Source organism: Lynx rufus, unplaced genomic scaffold, assembly GCF_022079265.1.
Source record: "Lynx rufus isolate CCGP_SWC_20201006 ecotype Redwood Valley unplaced genomic scaffold, mLynRuf1.p SCAF_1, whole genome shotgun sequence".
In the NCBI taxonomy this organism is placed as follows: Eukaryota; Metazoa; Chordata; class Mammalia; order Carnivora; family Felidae; genus Lynx; species Lynx rufus.
Genome location: NW_025814823.1, coordinates 145,531,900 through 145,554,874, shown reverse-complemented (window position 1 = coordinate 145,554,874; position 22,975 = coordinate 145,531,900). Strand labels below are relative to the sequence as shown.

General features: G+C 38.8%; 1 protein-coding gene across 1 annotated transcript in view; it reads right to left on the bottom strand.

The window, feature by feature from the left end:
• Positions 1-1,061, bottom strand: part of ATG10 (autophagy related 10) — a 261,116-nt gene extending 260,055 nt beyond the window's left edge. The window contains exon 1 of the mRNA XM_047088644.1: positions 960-1,061. The gene's annotated coding sequence lies outside the window, so the exon portion shown is untranslated. The remainder of the gene's footprint in view (positions 1-959) is intronic.
• Between the last annotated feature and the right edge of the window lie 21,914 nt (positions 1,062-22,975).

Below are 22,975 nucleotides of genomic sequence, written 5' to 3'. Positions count from 1 at the left end.
AAAATAAAAATAATAAAAAATAAAATTTAAATTTAAAAAAGAGTGAGGCCACTATTAAATTTTAACTTTTTAAAGTTATAAACATGATTCACACAAAGTGAGCCTGTGGCAAAGATTTATTGAACTCCTGATGAAGGAGCAAGCTGAATGGGAAAAATTATAAATATCTTGGAAATAGGGCAATAAAATCACAACCTTCAGGAGTACTTTTTCTACCAGTCAAAAATAATTTGCATCTCCATTAGACAAAAAAAAAAAAAAAAAGTAACTGCTGAGCCTGGGCCCTAATCAATAAGGGTCAAACAACGGTATAGTCCGCTAGGTAATTAATTCATCCTCAGGTGGGCTTCTTAGACAAGGTTTCATTCTGAGCTATCCTTTTGCTTTTGCTTGATGTTTATAATTTTTGCCATCATAAACGTGTCTCTATAAACCAGTTAACTACCCCGTTCATGATTTGATATTATAAGCAGATAATTTGGGAAAAGAAAAATTGTTGGCTATAAATATTAACTTATTCCTCCTGATCCTTAATGAATATGAAACCCCTTCAAGTTAAGTGGAACTTGGACATTGAAATCACTGGTAATTTAAGACCCTTTGTTTCAAGGTCACACGGACAAAGACTTGCTATCCCCGCGCAGGCTTAAACACATGGTAGTAACCACCCACGTTGTCCGTGAGGGCTCTGTAGTGGCCAAAGAGAGCAGGTCACACTGGGTGCGCCCCCTCCTTCCCACTGCGACTCCCCACGCCCAAACAGAAGCTTGTCCCACCACCGCTGGGACGCGGCCTGCATTTCACCAGCAAGCGCCCCGCTTCCCAGTCTTTTGTTCAGGGCTGGGCTGTTAGCCGCCCACCCGCACCCGCCCTTCCACCCCATCCCAGAGTACGATGAGGACCCTACGGTAAGCAAAGCCGGGAAGAGGCGGCCAGCCAAATGCTGTGGGAATACTCACCCAGCTCCGCTCGGCCCCTGACCCCGTCGCCCAGCAGGGCGGGCGGGGCAACGGGCATGGGGGAGGGGAGCCGGGGTGAGGTGCCCATCGCTCTGCCCGCTGCCGCCCAACCGGCGGCCTCAAGGAAGAGAATAATGGGCTCCCGAGGGCTACGGAGACCGTAACAGACAAGCAGAGCCCACGCGCACAGAGGAACACCAAAAGAAAGGCCCAACCCTCCCTCGGCCACCGCTACCGAGGCGACCGAGTCAGAGCATGCGCACCAGCACCTCCCGCGCACCATGGGGCCAAGCTCGCGCCCGTGCCTGACGTCGCCAGCCGCGCGCGCAGGGCCCGGGCCAGGGGGTGTGACCTCCCGGTTGCCCACTGCCACTGGAGCCGAGGCCCCGCCCCTCATCTCACCGGCCGGGGGAACCGAACGGCTGCTTTGCGCTCCGCCTCCACAGAGGCTGCCCACTGGGGAGGCGCGGCAGGCAAACCCAAACCTGAGAGACGGGTGCCACATGTTTTAAGGGTCGTTCCACCCCTTCTTCCAACAAATAGTCAAATATCTGGAAAATAAAAGGGTAACTAATGGAGAAAGGGTCGAGCAAGAACCTTCACGGAGGTTGGGGAATCAAACCGGCTAACACCCTAACATACATACACACACTGTAAAACTACTGTAAGCGCCACAATTAAGCACAGGCAGGACTACCTCCTTTAAAACGGAAGACCAAAGTAGAAGTTAGCAATTCGAAAATTGACAATAGTACAATCTGTGATACATATCTCGGAAAAAAAAAAAATCTAGCAGCAGAATTAAATTGGGGGTTGGGGACGGTGGGATAAAGAAAAGACCACAGAAAGATGTAGGAGTAACAGGGGTGATCGAACTGAAATACTGAAAATGCAACAGAAGACATCTGAGGGAAAACTAGCATCTGCTCCTTTTAACACAACAGAATTAAATTCGTGTGAAAAGAAGAGAGTAAATACAGGCAAAGAAGTGAAAGGAAAACCTGCCTTCAAACGTACAGGGAATGGTTATGATCTTGTACCACAGTTATGTAAGATATCACCATTGGAGAAAGCTAGGTGATAGGTACATGAGATTCTGTACTATTTTTGCAGTTTCTTGTTACTCTATAATTTCAAAATAAAAAGTTCTTAAAAAAGGACAGAACACCCATCAATATCGATCAGGAAAAGGAGTTGACTAAAAAGGAGTTTGAGGAAATTTTGGGGGGTAATGGAACTGTTCTATACCTTAATTGTGTTGGTGATTACACCTGCTGTTTTGTTTGCCAAAACGCATAAATGGGATAGATTTTACTATATGTAAAATAAAACTCAATGTAAAAAAAGATAACTGCCAAAAAAAAAAAGATACTGCTCATAAATGAATTTCCTAACATACTTGAGCAACTGTGGATATAAATGAATAAGATAGCTGCCAATTAAAAGTATTCATTGGCTTTTTTTTTTTTTTTAAGTATAGGGCAGTGAGTTCTGAGTGAGAACTTTAGTGGATGGATGTCTCCTTCAGCTTTAAGCAGTTATTTGAAAAACATAAAACTTTCACATACAAAAATAAGAATGCATTGCTTGGCACTGTATTCAATAATCTAGACACACTTTCATGCATCAACAATATCATGTTAAAAAATTATGCATTTGAGATTTCTTAGACTACTTTTAAGTGTTTATTTATTTATTTTGAGAGAGAGAGTGGGTGCACAAGAGCGGGGAAAGGCAGAGGCAGAGGGAAAGAGAGAATCTTAATCAAGTTCCACGCTCAGATGGGAGCCCCACTTGGTGCTCGATCCCCTGCCCGTGAGATCACAACCTAAGCCAAAATCACAAGATGGACACATAACCAACTGAGCCACCCATGCGCTCCTGCATTTGACATGTTTTTAAGTTTCATAGTTCATCTGCCAAAAACAAAAACACAAAGCAAAGTAAATCAGCTAACTTTGATATACTTCCTTTCATCTTATCACTCTTGGCAAGGAATAGTACTGGCCTGTTTGTGTTTACCCTACAACACTACAGAGTGCTTTAGGGTGGAGTGTGTCATTGCATAGCCAGCCTCTAACAGAGTTCCTCACTAGTAATAAGTATTTGCTGAATAAAACAATGAATTAATCACAAAGAGAAGGAAACTAAAATTCATTGAGAACCCTCCATAAACCAGAAACATAGTTAACTGTATAACTACACGAAGATACCCATTTTATAGACATGAAAACTGAGACTAACGATCAAATCCCTTTCATTCCTTATTTCATTGATTTCTCCACTTCATTTGGACATGTTGATCACATCTAGAAAGTCTTGTTTCCCTTAGCTTCCATAAAACTACAATCCCCTGAATCTCCTCCGGCTCCCTTGACCTTCCTTTACTTACCTTCACAGGCTTCTGGTTGTCCACTACATTTTAAACCCATGTTTCCCGCAGGGCCTCATAGAAGTTAAGCCTTCTGGCTTTTTATTTGTTTTGTTTTATTGAGACACTGTAAAGTAAAAAAAAAAAAAAAAAAAAAAAATTCAAAATAAGTTTATCGAAGCTTTGCATTTAGCGTTTTCCTTTAACCAATGAATATTTTTATTACCAAAAATTACAATGCAGTATAATTGTGCCTTTCACATTACGGGAATTACCTTGTAATATTAATTCACAATATCCTTAAGGTAGTATGGCCCAAGAATGAGACACAAGTATAAAATTGCATGGGAAATGTCTTATTTTCTCAATCTTATAAGAAAGTACAATCATATCACTTGTACATAGTCTTTCGGCTCATATCCCACAGGCCACACCAAGATACAAGGAAGGTAGAAAATGCAGTCTCTCGCTAGGTAGCCAAGGGCTCAGTCAAAGCTTGACAGAGTGAGATTGTTTTATTATTAGAAGAAAGAAGGGCAGAATGGATACTGGGGAGAATAGCTCTCTCTGCCACCGCGTGTAGTAGGCAGATCTCTTCCACCACCCTCCAGGAGGTCCTCAGGAAAAGATAAATTATATAAAAGAAAGAGTTAGGAGAGGTAATCTGATTGGATGGCAGAGATAAGAAACATAAACCTGTGTGTACATAGCACTTACCCAAAAGAGTGAGAGGAAAAAAAACTGTAGTTGGCAAAACTATAGAGACAGTAAAAAGATCAGTGTTTGCCAGAGTTTGGGGGAAGAGGACAAAAAGAGAAGGGATGAATATGTGGAGCATACAGCATTTTTAGGAAAACAAAATTATCATTTTGACACTAATGGTGGATATATGACATTATGCTTTTGTCAAAACCTATAAATCTATACAACACAAAGAATTCTAATATAAACTACGGACTTTAGTTAACAACAATCTATCAATATTGGTTCATCAGTTATAACATATGTATCACACTAATGCAAGATGTTAATAAAAGGGGAAACTGTGAGTGGCATACATAAGAATTCTCTATTATCTGCTCAGTTTTCTGTAACCAATATTTTCTAAGAAATAAAGTCTATTAATTTTTTTTAATGATACTGAAAAAAAACCACAATAGTCAATATTAAAGAATGGGGTTTCAGAGAATTGATAATAATTACAGCAGGGTGATTCAAACTGCCCATCATGCCACTTCTTATTTGTTACCTTTTGTATACCCACAGCACATACATATTTGGGGGGGGGGGTCTGTGTTTTATTTTTATTATCAACCTTTTTGAATGTAATTTATATAAGATAAATGCTCGCATTTTAACTCTACAGGTTAGTACATTTTGACAAACAGATACATCTATGTAACCATTACTACAATCAAAATATAGAATACTTTCATCATCCCAAAGAGTGAACTACTACTCCTTTGCAGTTAATCACTTCCTTGACTCTCAAAGCCTTAGTAACCACTCATTTCCTCTGTATTAGTCACTCTAGTTTCGCCAATTCTAGCAAATGGTATCATACAGTACATACAGTACCTATGTGTCTGGCTTCTCTTACTTGGCATCTATCTGAGATTCATTGATGCATTTATCAGTAATCAGTTCTTTTTTATTACTAATCAGTATTCCACTGCATGACTATACCACAGTTTGTATATCTAGTCATCTGGGAAGGACATTTAGGTTGTTTTCAGCTTCTGGCTATTATAAATAAAGCTGCTATAAATAACCATGTACAAGTACTTTTGTGGACATATATTTTCATTTCTCTTGGGTAAATACCTGGTAGACATATATTTTGGGCTCAGTATAGAAATACAAATTGTGTTCTTTGACTATAATTCTGTATTGATGACATTCCTTAGCTTAGGGCTTGCCTAATTTCATATTCTAATTTAGAGAAACTTTTGTTGCTGAACTTAAGTTACTGTATGTTTCATTTGATTTTTAGTAGTAGGCATATGTACTCAGAGTACCTAAAGTTGGGGACTGTGGCATGACACTCATGGATTCAATCATTTGTATAGAAATAGCAATGGAAAATTGTCATTTTTTTAATGACAATCTGTAATTATATCTGTGTTTCCTACGAAAACTTTCTTAGAAAATTTCTGAAGGTTACTGAAAATTAGTTGTAAAAGTCTTGACGATAGCAAACCATAAAGTTAACACAGAATCACAGCAACAAGGTACTACAGCTAACAATGGATAGCAGTAGGATTGGATAGCTGTGCTCATATTTTGAGGCTCTTATCTTTGAGGGTCTAGTTTGTATTATGAAAGGTATATATATGACATTTCAGGAAATAAGCCAATTTGAACTGTCTGAACAAAGGCTGGAATACTGTAGTGCATTTTGTTATTTGTCTGTCTTTGTTTTATAATATTCTTATTTGGACATTTCTATCTTTCAAAACACTTGAGGACATTTCGGAACTATACATTTGTTTCAAATTTGTCAGAGGAATTCAGAGTTCTAAAAGAATCACTCTGGCGGTGATCTGATATTACTCAGGTTGCTGGTTTTTTCCCACTGAAATTGGTTGACAACGCCCTTTGTTCTTTTATTTGGGGAGGGGGTCAGAAAAAACTCTGCATATCTCTAGCATATCCTTCTGGGTTATCAGATTCTAGCCTTGTTCATTGTCTGTAAGCAATTTTACTGTTCTTTGTAAATTGTAGGTTATATAGATATAGATAGATACATAACTTCTGTCCTGTCTGGTAGTGATTTTAATTGATTCCCCTATGTTCCTCATGGAAAAATCAGTTCTATCCCATTTTGCCTGGTTCCCTGATATCATATGAGTAAAATGAATTCTTTAACATATATTCGTTTTTATATCTGCATGAAAGGCATGATTTTATCTTTCTCTAAATGTTATATTTTAATAGAGGCCTAGCAATTTGTACCTACGAACCCCATAGGAATAAATTCTTACTGTACACTTTCAGTCCCAAGTCTCACTGAAATGCTCAGTAACTTTGAAGGGAAAAGCAGTCCAGAGTCCATAACAGGGCAGCTGCCCAAGCAAACCAAAACCTTGACCAAGATAATATGAGGCCCAAGAAGAAATAAATGAGGGGCGCCTGGGTGGCTCAGTCAGTTAAGCATCCTGCTCTTGATTTTGGCTCAGATCATGATCTCAAGGTTTGAGATAGGATTGAGTCCTGCCTTGGAGCTCCATGCTGACAGTGCAGAACCTGCTTGGGATTCTCTCTTTCCCTCTCCTTCGGACTCTCCGGTTCTCTCTCTCTCTCTCTCTCTCTCTCTCTCTCTCTCTCTCTCTCAAAATAAATAAATAAACTTACAAAGAAGAAGAAAGAAATGAGAAAGTAGATAAGTAGCAAACCATGAATGTGCCATACCTTTAGACTACGTGGGGAAAAAAGATTCAAACACAGTATTTGCAGCACCCTGTATCCAGAATGCATTGATTTGTAAAGCAATGGGTAGAGAATAAAGAAGCAACTACAAAATCTCAAATTCTTCAGAATTTTTGGTTCAAATTCCCTCTACCTTCTAGGCCATAGGTTAGATTCCTTTGAACTACACAGCAAGATATTCTCCCTTACTAGACTTTCCACACATCACCCAGCAAAGAACGTACCAGGAGGGTAATGAGACAAGATCAATGTACTTACATAGGATCTGCCTTTTTGCTCACAAGGACTTGAATGTCCTGGTTCAATAATGACCTGTTTCTTTTAATGTTCTATGGCTATGTTTACAGATCAGGAATTTATTCTGATTGTAGTATTCAATTGCATATTGATATATTGGTGTGTTATAATGATGTTTTGCATTAAGACAAGTTCAGCCTGCAGCCCTGGAAGCCTTGTGCAGTTTTAATTCACGAAGCTGCCCTAGATTCAGACCAAATCAGAAGTTGCTCCCAAGGCAATAATTCTCTTTAGACTGCCTCTTAAAATAAATAACAGTAATGTGTGTTTCCTTGGCCCCTTCATCTGCATTATCTTATTAGAGAGATGACAGGCACACTGTGGAAAGGGTACCAATGTGGCATCAAGAAGTCATAGAGCAAGCTTTATTTCTGCACTCACTTGGTATGTAGATTTCGAGCAGTCACTTATCCTCTCTGAACCTTAGGATCTATGTATCTACAAAATGGAATTAGCAATAATTCCACCTTTGCAGGGGTGTGAAGAACAAAAAGATATACATTTTCAAACTTATGAGATTGATACATAAGAGTAATAGAATCAGGGGCGCCTGGGTGGCGCAGTTGGTTAAGCGTCCGACTTCAGCCAGGTCACGATCTCGCGGTCCGTGAGTTCGAGCCCCGCATCGGGCTCTGGGCTGATGGCTCAGAGCCTGGAGCCTGTTTCCGACTCTATGACTCCCTCTCTCTCTGCCCCTCCCCCGTTCATGCTCTGTCTCTCTCTGTCCCAAAAATAAATAAACGTTGAAAAAAAAAAATTAAAAAAAAAAAAAAAGAGTAATAGAATCATACAATAATTAATATAATCATGTTTTCTAACATAGAAAGAAGGCCAGGTACAAAACAATATGTTAAAGTATAACTTCATTTATAGTCCTATAGAAAAATGATAAAAGGTTACAACCAAAAATTAACAATGGCCATCCCTAGGTAAGGGAATTATGAATGATTTTTCTTCATCATACATTTTTGGTATTTCAGATTTAGAAAAAATAATGTATCATCAATGTGTTACTTTTTATAACAAAAATAAAGAATGCTACCTCCAATAAAAAAATTAAAATTGATGTCTGTGATTTTTAGGTGGGAGCAAATGATATTAACTTTACTGAATATATATATGACACAAAGAAAAGAATGTTATTGATATAAATTATATCTTGTTGTTCTGTAAAGGAAATAACACTAGAGGCAAAAAGGTCAAATTTAAAGGGACAAAAAGCCAAAAGGTGGTGACCAGCAAAAGACGATAATGGGACATTCCAAATGTATAATTTCTTACCTTCTGCAACCCAGAGTTGGCCACAGAGAATGTCCCTTCATTGTTCAGTCTTCCTCAAATCAAGGAGCTGATGGAATAAATACATAGGCAGAGATAGTAGAAGGATATAAAAAGGCATCCTTATTCTATATGTACTCAAGACATGTCAAGAGGCATATTACAAAACATGAATAATGACAAAAAGAAAGAGGACAAATGTTAAATGTCGAATGAAATAGGCCACAGTTGAGTAGTGTTGCCACATCTTTGATGTAATGTTTGACTGCTTTGTATTATGATGCTTTTAATTATTTATGCTGTTTGGTATGTGTGATAAAGAGGAGGTAAAGCTTACTGCCATACAGATTTGTCTCTGATATTGGTTCTTAATACACACAGCACACACCCTACTTATAATAGTCAAATGTTCATTATGGTCAATGAGGAAATTTCACTTGGCTGATTGGTCATGATAGCCTCATGAGGATGGTCTGTAGGGTGATGTAACAGCCACCAGGTGAATTACAGCACTTTAAAAGGCCAGTAAAGAATTGCAATGCCTTCCTAGATGCTTATGAATTCCACTAGTTTCAATAAAGCTGTTTAGCTGGAGGTTACTGGCTTGTGTGATACTTGGCTTGGAGATTCCACCAATTGGCAGCTGCCTAGGGCTCTAGCGAGGCTGTATAATGCTAGAAGACATCTGCCTGGAATAAGAACATCAACCCAGAGGATGAAAACACTCTGCATGTGAGCTATAGCCCTGCCACATCACTATATCCTTCTAATAGGTGCCTTTGCTAAGCAGCATATGAGTATGTCATATACCTCCAGCTCTCGGAAATCTAACTAAAACAATCTGGATTGGTGGTATATCCAAAAGGGGATATTTGATAGAGAGGTCGGGCTGAAAATATATATAATGGAGTTATCTCCTATATCTACTTAACTTATATTAACTCTGCTATATGTGTTTGGCAAAAAACAAACAAACAAACAAAAAAACAAAAAATAAAAAACCAAAACCACACTTTTCTTATAACATGGACCCTAAATGCAAGCCAACAACTTCATCTGGTGTTCAACTCAAGAAACAATCTTCTGTTCCAATAACAGGAAAACTGGCTGTGTACGATTTCTTGACTGATAGTATACACACTCAAAATCATGTATACAGTGTTCTAGAGATTTTTTTAATGTAATTTTAACTCTATTTCTGCCTTTCACACTGATTTTAGATCCTAACCCCTTTAGGAAAAATCACCTCCAAAGCGGTATTTGGGTGTCACTGATAGTTAGTTACAGCTATGGTCACAGAAGACACACTATTCAAGGGAGACTAGATACCGTGAAAAGAAAGTTCCGAGGGTGGAATCCTAGAGAACATGAGTATTTTAGAAACAGGTAGGAGAGTCCATGAGGATTCTAAGAGAATTAGGAGCAAGACAAGAAAGAATAGATAATAAAACACCAAGAAGAGAGTTTCCAAGGAGTGCTTAACAGTATCAAATAAAAAGCAAAGAAATTAAGGAATATAAATACTGAAAAGTGACTATTGGATTTGGAAATTAAGAAGACACTGATAACTTAGCAAAAGCAGCTTTCATGTTATGGTAGTGGTCTCTTTCTGATGGATTGCAAAGTGGATGGGTCTTTAAAAAAATAAATAAGGGAATCAAGGAAGTAAGGACTCCAGCTTTTCTATCAAGAAAAGGAAAAAGATAGAGTGGCCGGTAGCAGAGAATCAGAGGCAAGGGAGGGTACCTTAGTATTTCACTTTTAAGTGTGTGTGACTTGATCCAGTCTGTAGGCCAACCACAAGAACCAAAAGGAAAGAGGAGACAATTGAGGTACCACAGTGCCTAAGGAAAAAAGAAGTTGAATCCCCAGTACTAATCTGTATTATCTGGAAGGAGGACAAAGGAGACAATGTAATGGTAGGAGTAAAAACATACATCTTTTTTATTTAGGAGAGAAGAAGTGCAGTGGAGTAGGACTTGAGGAAAGTTCATTTCTGATAGCTTCTGCATTCTCTGTGAAATGGGAAATTAGCAGAGCCATTTCTGAAAGTGAGGAGAGGGGCTTAAAAACACAAGTAAAATTTTGTAATTGCCTTAAAATAAATAAGAGAAGGTGAGAAAGAATATATATGATTTGAGGGTCTGGCTGAGACTGGATTCTACATTTGTGGAGCTACTACTTTCTACACTTCGTGTGATTGTTTTTTGTTTTTTGTGTTCCTTCAGTACCATTCATCCTGCTTGTGTGAAGAAGTATAAAAAGTAGCCGAGTGAAGAGTGAATGAATTGCAGGCTTGCAGGGTGCTGAAGAGATCTATTAGGGTAGAATCAATTAAGGCTGCTGGTACAAGAGTAGCAGAAGTGAGAACCATGGGGTCTGATCAGGATGATAAGGAAATGATGATAAGGGGACATCAATAGAGTTGGAATAAGGAAAGAAATCAAGGGACAAAAGATTATCATGGTGTCATTAAGAGAGTAGGCTTGTGGAGACAGAAGATGACCAGCAGAATAGGAGGACATGTGTGGAGAAGAAGAGATGGATGTGCAAGGTTTCAGGTGTATGTATCAGTGAGTCCCAGGTAAGGACAAGGCCCCTGAGGTCAATCAAAGGTAAGCTGCTGAAGTAGAATGGAAGTGAAGCCATAAGCATTGAATAGACCATAGTAGTCAATGGGTCATTCATGAAGGCCTGGGAATTTCTGCAGGAGTTGTGTTGGAGAGAAAGATAGTGAGCCTGGTACCAAAAATCTAAATAAATGTGGACCATTAAGAAAAAGACGGTGATGAGGAGCATAAGAAATGGTACAGATGGGTGGGTATAGAACCAACTCAAGAAAAATTTTGCTTTATAGGAAAGTAAAATGATCTGGATATGGCACTTTGGAGCTAGGATAATACTACCATTACTTGCAGGCTATGGGTAAAGGAGCCAGGCTAAAGAAAAGTTGAGGGCTCAAAGAGATACGTGTTTCAAATGGGTGAATGTATTAGTCAGGGTTCTCTAGAGAAGCAGAACCCATAAGATACATATAGATATGCAGAAGGAGAATCATTATGAAGGATTGACTTACAGGATTATGAAGGCTGAGATGTTCAATGATCTACCTCCTGTCAGCGAGAGGCTCAGGAAGTAGTTGAAGTTCAAACCCAAAGCCTGAGAACCAGGAGAACCAATGATGTTAGTACCTGTCTGAGTCCAAAGGCCCAAGAACTGAGGGCTGATGACCAAGATAAAGATGAATGCGCCAGCTCAAGCAGAGAGGGCACATCACCCTTCTTTGACTGTTTTGTTCTATTCAGGCCCTCGATTGTATGAAGCCCACCCACATAGATGAGGGTGACCTTTTTTACGCAGTCTAGGGATTCAAATGCTAATCTTTTCTGGAAATACCCTTACAGAACCACCCAGAAATAATTTTTATCAGTTATCTGGGCATCTCTTAGATCAGTCAAGATGACATATAAAATTAATCATCCCTGTAGGTCTACATTCATACTGGCTCTCTCTCTGTGGAAAATAGAAACTGTTAAGCCTATTAACATTTATCCATTCTTTTCACAAACTTATAGAGAATCTAGTGTATGCCAGGCACTGTGCTAGGTGCTATAGAAATACAAGAACAAGACAAGCAGTGCCCCTGCCTTAAAGGAGTTTAGAGTTTTTAATTAGTAAGATCTCAGTCAAATAAGCAGAAAAACTTCTCAGCCTGACCATGTTATGAGGCTCTGTAGATCTGGTGGAGGAATGTTAAAAGCTAAATCAACCAAAGGATTCCTGAGAAAAAAGATATGCTCACAATCTGTCAGGCACTGACATCGATAATATTGATAAGCCTGCCCACATCTTTGAAAAAGTTACTGATAGAGCTGTTTACTAAAGAGCAAACACTAGTTTGCTGTATCTTTAGGGGTTATTTACATTACAGCAAGGCATAGAATCAATTGATATGGAAATCAGTTAAGAATGTTTTAATAGCAAAACAACCACAGAACTGTATAATCTTATTCGAAAACATAATACCTAAGAATCACATGAAAGCTAAATTTAAATGTTTTATGCATGCAAGATGGAACATTTCTTAGATGCTTTTAGAAACATCTAAAAGCATGCTGATAGATTGCTATTCTGAGTACCAAATGATAAGAGCTGTGAAAAGAACTACATATGAATTATAGGTAGATAATATGTGGCTTATATGTATATTACATGTAAAATCATTATTCCTTTGACATTGGCAAGCTTTACCCAATAATAATACTTCAATTACAATCAGCAAATTTCAGAAATATGCAACCATTTTAGATCCACTTTGAATAAATTTTCTTATATCACCAAATCTACAAATACAATCAATATATGAATAGTTTTTGATTAAAATAAAACCAATAATGGGTCACGAGGGTGGATCAGTCGGTTAAGCATCTGACTCTTGATTTCAGCTCAGGTCATAATCTCACAGTTTGTGAGCTTGGCCCTATATCAGGCTCCTCACTGGCAGCATGAAGCCTAGTTGGGTCTTCTCTCTCCCTCTGTCTTTGCCCCTCCCCTGCTTGGCTCGTGCTTTCTCTCTCTTTCTCAAAATAAATAAATAAACTTAAAAAAAAAAAACAGTAGTGTCTTGAAGATAAAAAGTAAACTAACAATGTCAAGCTATCAGAGACAAAACTTTCCTTTAAATAAATGTAGTAAAAGGATAAGATATAAAATTAAAAACAAAAAAAAATCATCAGAACATTTAAAAACAGATGACTTGTGCTGTGGAAAAGGGGAGAGAATAAAAAGGAAGAAGAACGAACATAAAGCAACAAAAACTTTTCACAATACACCCGTATTCCTAGAGTACAAAAATGTTCAAGCCTCAAATCCTGAAGCCAACAGCACTCTTTAGCCTTCTCAGCACACCCTCGCAACCTGAGGCTTGAGCATAAGCTTTTAGGGCTGAGTAAAGCCTTTGGGAGGCTTGCCATCTCAGGTTTCACTGTGGATAAGGCTCAGTGAACAAATACCAGACTGAAACACAAGCTGACCTTCCCTTAGGAGGAGGGATTTGGCTTAGGATGGGTTTAGGGATTTCAATCCTGTGTTTGCTTTCCCAACCTCCACGTGATCGCGCCAGAGGCCCCCTACCTTTCCGCCACACTACAAATCTTTCATTGGTATCACTTGTCTCATAGAACACATACATTCCAGAAAATGTTCCTTAATATTTAATAAAATAACTGTTCTTCTGCCATATGTTAAATAAAATCAGGATATGGTCAAACAGAAAACATGCTTGGGCAAGGTGTAAAACATGAGAGTCACCTGGTCATTCAACTACTGATGCAGTAAGCACAAAACACTCTGAACAAAGCGTAAAAAGAAGCTCTTGATCACAAGCAATAGAAACTGACTGGCTAATTTTAGCAGGAACTTATGGGCAGAATATCAAACAGCTCATAGAATCAACAGGAGGACTGAAGAACCAGGCTGGGGGGAAAAACAAGCAGGAACTAACAAGGGCGATCAGATAGTAAGAACCACAAGGTCACATGCAACTTTGGTTAGGATACTTCTGCTAACCCCACCATAGGTAGACACTGCTAGATACCATGCCAGAACCATTGGCCACTGGGAACATACTTTAACCATCCTTACCCATTTAAATGATTCACTTGAGATTCAAATTCCCAAATCTGCTTGGCCAAACCCAGGTTTCATGATCATGCCCTCTCTGCTGCGGTTGGGAAGAAGGGAGATCTCACTAATTGGGCTTTTAGAGAGCGAGTCAGGGCCCTAATGCTCACCAAGACCCACAGAGGGGAATTTCCCTCAAATCGGAAGAGAGTCTAGATGCTCCATGCCCAAAGGAATTGTAAATACTCACTTCAATCCACAACTTTGACCATTCAACATATACTTTTGCCCCCGTACTTCCCCAAAAAGATGCTGTGGGCATCAATGCTACAAATTGTCAGTATGCCATATTTTTCAAGGGAAGTAGGGATGATCTACCAGACAATATCTCATTATTGCCTCCCCTGACCCTCAGAAATTAATTTGTTCTCCATAGAGACAACTACTGAGCCTGATTTTGAGGTAATATTAAAGTACATTTTCTATAGAAGCAACACTATTGAGGGGGAGGGGATTATAATGAGTTCATGTTCCTAGTAGTAAAACGATCAATTTTAAAAAATGCATTTTGGGGGCACCTGGGTGGCTCAGTTGGTTGAGTGTCCCACGTCGGCTCAGGTCAGGATCTCACGGTCCGTGAGTTCGAGCCCTGCATCGGGCTCTGTGCTGACAGCTCAGAGCCTGGAGCCTGTTTCAGATCCTATGTCTCCCTCTCTCTCTGACCCTCCCCCATTCATGCTGTCTCTCTCTGTTTCAAAAATAAATAAATGTTAAAAAAAATTTTTTTAATGCATTTTTTGGAGCTCCTGGGTGGCCAAATCGGTTAAGCGTCTGACTTCAGCTCAGGTCATGATCTCAAGGTTTGTGGGTTCCAGCCCCGCGTCAGGCTCTGGGCTGACAGCTCAGAGCCTGGAGTCTGCTTTGGATTCTGTGTCCCCCTCTCTCTCTGCCCTTCTCCCACTAGCACTCTGTCTGTTTCTCTCTCTCAAAAATAAACATTAATTTTTTAAAATAAAAATATAAAAATAAAAAGTGCATTTTTTCAAGGTGTTGATCCATAGTGGAAAGGCAAACCTAAAATCATACAATAAAAAGAGTATCAAAGGATACTGGTACTAGCATTGTGTTACAATTGCAAAAACAAACAAGAGACCCCTGTCCTCCAAAAGCTTAGAGTAGAGCAGAGTGACAGACATTTGAAAAGACCTTTGGAATGTAATGTGAAAAGTACTATAATAGAAATATATGCAGAATTTGATGGAAGAATGTAGGAATGACCCTAATCTCAAATGTGGGGAACAGGGTGGTAAGGGTGGCAGGGAAGACTCCCTGGAGGATGTGAGGACATGACAACTTGAGCTATCTCCTGAAGAATGAGTAGGAGTTAGCTTCTATCTTGTGAGCGTATTTTATAATCAGGAGCAATAAATCACTCAGACAGCAGTTATGGTGCATTTTTATTGAGAGCACTTCCAATAGTGCCCTTTATTTCACCTATCATAATACTTATCATGCTGTATTGTAACCACCTGTGCTCTTGTCTGTCTCTCCACCAACCTTTAAGTGCTGTGGTGACAGGGACCATGCCGGTCCTGGGCATAGCTGCATTTTGGGCTTCTAGCACAGTGCCTGGCCCAGGGAGATAAATATATGTTTGCCAAAGGAAAGAACAACATCAAAACATTTTACATAGAGAGATAATTCCTGAAGAAACACTCTTGACAATTAGTTAAGATACTATTAAACTTTAGATGCAGCTTGAATATAGCTTACTTTTAGTCAGTACTTATGACAGCAAAGTCATAAATCCAGGGTTATATCTTTGATCTGCTGTAAAAGATCCAAAGATTCAACTACTGCTCACTAAATAAAAATGCAAAAGAGATTAAGAGTAATGGTGTTCATCTTTTTTTAAAAAAAAAGAAGGGTTAACTTCCAAACTCTTTCCTTTGCCATTAAATTAAATGACAGGGGTTCTTTAAAAAACAAACAAAAAACAACCCAGATCTTTAAAGGGAAGTAATACTACATACTGCAGCATAATAGGAAGTTGAAGTTGAAAGGGAATCTAATATTCCTGTCCTAGCTGGAGAGGCAATAAATTTAAGCTTGAGGGTTAATGCTTTACGACGCATGAAAATTTACTATGGTCACATGGAAAACAACACCCCACTCCGTAAAAAACATTGGTGTTTGCAGTAAATTGAATCCTAAATAGTTGATACCAATGGTTCTCAGTTAGGGTGCATCAGAATTACCCAGATTATTAAAACAGAGATTACTGGGCTCCATCCCCAGAGTTTCTGATTCAGTAAATACAAAATAAGGCCAAGAATCTGTAAAAATATGATCATACTAAAGATATTAAAAATCCAAATCATATTTTCAGGAATGAGAAATTATAGAAAAGAAGAGGTTGATTTGAAAAATAGTATTTTAAGAAGTGAGAAATACTCACTACGATTTTTAACAATGATGGCTAAAGAGAGAATTAGTAAACCAGAAGAAAGATAAGAAACAATTACAGAGAATGCAGCTACTATAGAGACAGAAAGTATGAGAAGTTACGAATAGGGTGACAAACCATCCTGTTGTGCCCCGGGACTTTCCTGGTTTCAGTACTGAAAATTCCACATCCTCAGAAACCACTCAGTTGTGAGCAAACTGGGTGCCTGGCCACTCTAGTTATCAGATATAAAGAAATAAATGAGAAGGACCAAACACAGGAATTCCAAGATGAAAGATATTCCAAGAAATTAAGGGTCACCTGGGTGGCTCAGTTCTGTTAAGCATCCAACTCTTGGTTTCGGTTCAGGTCATGATCTCACCATTCGTGGGTTTGACCCTGTGTCAGGCTCTCTGCTGACAGTGTGGAATCTGCCCGGGATTCTCTCTCTCTCCCTCTCTCTCCTCCTCCATCTCCCTTAAAATAAATAAATAAACTAAAAAAAAAAAAAAAAGAATATTAAGAGTGGGAAAGAGGAAGTACATAAAGAGAAGGTGAATGTGAGTTTTCCATAATTTATGAATATGAGTTTTAAGAATAGAGGAATAAGAATCTAAGATCCAGGGATCACAGACACCAAGAAAGATTAAAAAAAAAAAAAAGAAAGAAAGGGGGCGCCGGGGTGGCTCAGTCAGTTGAGCGGCCGACTTTGGCTCAGTTCATGATCTCTCAGTCCGTGAGTTCGAGCCCCGCGTCGGGCTCTGTGCTGACAGCTCAGAGCCTGGAGCCTGCTTCAGATTCTGTGTCTCCCTCTCTCTCTGACCCTCCCTCGTTCATGCTCTGTCTCTCTCTGTCTCAAAAAAAAATAAATAAATAAACATTAAAAAAAATTTTTAAAAAAAGAAAGAAAAAGAAATATAACCAGATGAATCATAGTTAAATCTCAGAACATCAAAGACAAAGAGCAACTATTCAGAGTTACCACAGAGAAAAAACAGATTACCTACAATGGGATAAAATGTAGACTGACAGGACAAAATAAGAATATTATATAGAAGTCCATATGATAATAGTGTTAAAAGCCTGAGATGAAATACCTTGCCACCAAGGAGTCTATACCCAGCTAAAAAATAAGACAATACCTGCATTCCCACCCCATGAAAGTCTAGTCTCACACTCAACTATCATAAAGAGAGGGTTAGGAGTGCCTCAATGGATCAATCGGTAAAGCATATGACTCTTGATCTCAGAGTTGTGAGTTAAAGCCCCACAATGGACAAAGAGTTTACTAAAAAAAAAAAAAATATATATATATATAGAATAAATAAATAAATAAATAAATAAATAAAGGGAGGTCTAGTCCCACAGTGTATCCTTCTACACCCCAGACTAACCTTGGCTCTTCACCAGATAGTAAGAGATTGGGGACCTATATACCTGCTGAAAGCCTTTGCCAAGTACTGTTGGTGTTCACTTTGAGACTCTTTGTACGACATAGAGAAATTCACACTTGATCTTAGCCAAAAGGCCAGGAAGCAACTGTACAAAATAGGGAAATCCAAAGTAACCAAAAGTGAAAAGAAAGCTGAAACCAGAATGATAAGGAGATCACCATTGGCTAATCTGAGAGATCTGTCAAGAAAAGGAACCTAAACCTTCACAGTGAATAGTAATGTAGGAGACAGGAGAGGATACCTCGAACTATGGGGTGGAGAGTCAGGATCGAGGCCTTTACAAACATTAGCCAAGATCTTGGAAAGGCTACAGTGAGAGGATGAGAGAAAAAAAAATCTCTGTTAGGAAGAAGAACCATTAAAGGAAAACTGTCTTGCACAGTCCTCATCATGCAGTGAGGTGGGGGGATTTACCTGGTGAATTCATAAGCACAAACCTGCCCATACTGGGTTTGGTATGCACATTAATTTGTGTGGTCTAGGAAAGTTTGTTCCAAATGCTTCTGGCTCAGTAATGCCCCAAGGCATCCGGCAGAAGCAAAGGCAATTCCTCACTAGAAAAAATGCACCTTCAATTTGGGTTTTGCCATATTCAGTTCCACCACAAAAAAATATAAATGTGACTCTGTGTGTGTGTGTGTGTGTGTGTGTGTGTGTGTGTGCATGTGTGTGTGTTTTATTGATGTAAGTTAATAGCTCTTCTGATGTGTATTATGGAACTTTGTTATTCAAGCAGCTCAATATATCATTAGTGCTAAAATTGAACTCCTTTTAGAATTCAATAGTTGCCAGCCTATTTGTTCAGGTATACATTCCTGAAATCTCTTGCTCCACATTTTATAAAGGCATTATATGATGTTCAATGAACTCCCTCATTTGTGATAATCAATGTTTGACATTCTAAAAGTTTAAGTCGTTTGATCTATAGTTAGACTTTAATAAAATTATACAATTCCCTGGATCTTTAATTATATACTTACCAAGCCATATATAGCCAATTCTTCTAAAAGGCTTCTTTTATTCAAAATAATAGCCTTCTTTTTAGTGTTTCCTCAACAACTACTAGCCTCTAATAAAAGTTGTCATGACTGTTAGGGTTTTTAAAAAAAATTATAATCTGATCCCCCTTTTAATACCTGGCATAGTATGAATTATGTGATGAATTATTTAATGTCTATGTGATTAGAAAATAGAAGGGAAGAGGAATTCAGGATATGAATGCAAGTAGAGAGAGGTGGTTGTTTTGAGTATTAAGCATTAGCTTAGCTCCTGAAATTTTTTGGAAATGTAAACCAAATGTCCCAGGCGTCATCTATGTGCCTTTTATAACTGTGGGACCTCAACACCTTGCCAATACCTCCCTCTGCCTGAAGTCCTTCTGATAGCCCCTGGGGTGGTAGTGGGGGGGGGTGGTGTTTCCAATATATTCAAGAGCCTGTGCTCTCCTACTTTTACATCCAATCTTCTCTGTACAATCACCATGTCTACAAACTCCTGTGGGTCCCACAACCTGCACTGGGATGCTTCTTTTGCTCCTTGGGAAAGAAGGTGACCTGCCTAGAGTGCCATCTCCTTCAGCAAAGCCTTCAAGGTGTCACAGTAAAACCTTCAATCCTCCCTATATTGGAGCCAAGCTCCTTACATGCCTTTTAGATGTGGAAATGGGGAGAATGACAATTCCACAGGGATTAGTCCTGGCCTCTGGGCAGGTCTGGATGATCAGATGCCATCTTATACCCTCCATCTCATTGTTGCTTTGGCCCCTGGCCCCGAACACACAAAAAACTTCTCTACTCTCCACTCCAATCACTTAATAAATTGATGTACACACTCCAGTTTAGGCTCAACTGGGACATCTAGCTACAAAACATTTTCTTATTCATTCATAAAACATCTATGGAGTACCTCTTATGTTCAGGGCGCTATGCTAGAAGCTGTGGTAGACACAAAGAGGAAGTAAAGGCAGCTACTTGGGCATGAGACTGACATGTTTCCATCTAAAACAGATGGCCAAGGAGTCCAGTTGTAGTGTCTTCTCTTAAAGAATCTCACCAATCCTAATATCAACCATGCTACATTTTGAAATTTGACATTTAAAAATCTGACTTAGGACAATGGGAGTCAAAGTCAAATAAAGAAAAGCCTACATTGCTCCCAAAGAGTAATGAAAGATGGTGAATTTTATTATTCAGAAAATGAATAAAACTTCAAAGCAATTTAAATCAAATACATACCTGATTATAAAGAGCCATTATCTCCTGGTACCGAAGCTCCCACCAAGTCATTAGATATTTTTGGAAGCTGTACTAATTCTTTGGACAGTGAAGGGCTAGGGTTGAAAAACATGGCTCCTCTAATTAGCATATGCCTTATCACCTTGTCCTGTAATGGCAGATGGCAGCATTTCTGCATCACTGTGGAAAAACAAATGATTCCTATCAAAAAAGACATCTAACTAACTAATTGTCAGGAGGAACTTAAGGCATAATGATGACATCTAAGAGATGCTTACTACCACAGGGAGAAAAAACATAACAGAAGTAGTTTCCTGCTATGTGAAAATGTATGGATGTATTTAATATGATAAAAAAAAAAATCTACATCCCGGATTTCTCTTCCCTCTGAAACTGGGACTTATAGTCAGATATGAATATTTTAGACCTGTGCTATCTAATACACTAGCCACCAGCCACATGTAGCTTTTGAGCATCGGAAAGGTGGCAAGTCTGATTTGAGATGTGCTGTAAGTGTAAAATATATGCCATATTTCGAAGACCTATTAAAAATAAACAATGTCGGGGCGCCTGGGTGGCTCAGTCGGTTGAGCGGCCGACTTTGACTCAGGTCATGATCTCGCGGTCCGTGAGTTCAAGCCCCGTGTCGGGCTCTGTGCTGACAGCTCAGAGCCTGGAGCCTGTTTCAGATTCTGTGTCTCCCTCTCTCTGACCCTCCCCTGTTCATGCTCTGTCTCTCCCTGTCTCAAAAATAAATAAAATGTTAAAAAAAAAATAAAAAAAAAATAAACAATGTAAAATATGTCATCAATATTTTAAAATATTTATCACATGTTGAAATAAATATTTTAATTCAAGTAAAGTATATTAAAGTAATTTAGGGACAGCTGGTTGGCTCAGTCGGCAGGGGATCCAACTTTGGTTCAGATCATGATCTCAGAGTTTGTGAGTTCAAGCCCCACGTCAGGCTCTGTGTTGATAGCTCAGAGCATGGAGCCTGCTTCGGATTCTGTGTCTCCCTCTCTCTCTGTCCTTCCCTCTCTCACATCGTCTCTCTCTGTCTCTCAAAAAAATGAATAAATGTTAAAAAATTTTTTAATAATTTAACTTGTTTCTTTTTCATTTTTAAGCGTGATCACTAGAAAACTGTAAATTACATTATAGCTTGCATTATAATTCCATTGGATAACACTGCTTTTGACATAGCTGTATTTACTGTATGGAGATAATAACTTAGAGCTGGCCCTTTGGTGTTTAGATAAAATGTCCACTAATACCACTTCCACGGGGTTATTCTCATAAGCAAATGTCACTGCTCAGTATTCTCTGAGACAGATAAACAGTAACTTGTGCCTTAGATAAGATCAACGTTATCTCACTGAATTCAAAAGAAGGCTCACCATGATGAAGTCTACAAAACAGGACCTTTTCATATCGTGGCTTCAGCTAACATGAGCTAGCATAAAAAGTTAAATTAGATAAAACTAGAGATGATCCCAACAAGACCTTATAGCCACTAAGAACTCATATTATTTGGCCCAATTTGAAAGAAAACTTCTGCGGAAAGTAATAGAATTTATTTGTGCTTCCCAAAGCTGGGGGACTGAAAAGTCAATGGCACTGAAAGCACCCTTGTATAGACTGAATTTTGTCTGTCTCCATTCAAATGTTGAAACCCTTACCCATGGCGTGACTGTATTTGAAGATAAGGCCTTTGTGGGGTAATTAAGGTTAAATGAGGTCATAAGGATGGGCCCTAATCAGATACGACTGGGGTCCTCAAAAGAAGGGGATGGGACACTAGACCAGACCTCTCTCTTCCCACCATGATCCTCAAGTGAGCACAGAAGAAAGGCCATGTGAAGATACAGTGAGAAAGTATCAATCCACAAGCCAGGAAGAGAGTCCTCACCAGAAACTGAATTTGCCAACACCTTGATTATGGACAAGCTTTCAGAACAGGGAGAAAATAAATGTCTGTTGTTTAAACCAGTCTGTGAAATACCACCGTCTGTGGTATTTCATTATGGCAGTCAGAGCAGACTAACACAACCCTTAATGGGAATTCTGGAGAAAAAGTTTATAAAACCACTTTAGTGGGTCTTTTACTGCCTTCCTTTGTTGCTGGTGTGACGCCACATAACGTAGATTGGGTCCTGATGCCTTAACAGTGACACATCATTACTGAAGAAGTCAGCAACACGGTCAAAGGTTCAAGAGTGGTAACTTTCCCATCCCTGAGAGGATATTTTGAAAATTTTAAATTCTGCAGAAAGACGGCTGAAATATCTGTATGTTTCATGGGACCTTTCTAAAAATTTTCTTGCTGAGAAAGTACCTCAGAAATTTCAAGAGAAGCATAAAATCCTTGCTGTAGATGTCATGCTAATGAATACCAAAGAGATTTTTATCTTGTTCTTTTATCTTGTATTCAAACTAGCCCTTAATTTAAGACATCTTCACCTAAGTAGTTCTCATTAATAAGAATATGCTCTAAAATCAGGCCATTATCTATACTAAATTAATGCAATGGAACATTTATTTTAATTCTAGACAGGTGCGTATCAAACTTTTCGGGCGTTAAGAATCATGTGTGAAGTTTGTTAAAAATACAGATTCTGGGTTTCCATTCTCTGGAGATTTTCACCAGGGAGGTTTTGAGGGTGTGGCCAGACATTTAAGTTTACATTTAAAATACACCCCAGGGAATACTGACTTAGGTAGTCCCTAGAGGACACTTTGAGAAACACCATTCTAGGTGTCAAGCAAATTTGAACAACTTACCCTAAATTTAAATGGAAATACACATAATGTTTTCTGCATGCTTGCCATGAGTATAATTATACTTTGAAATGCATATGGGTCCTCATTTTTTCACTCTCAGT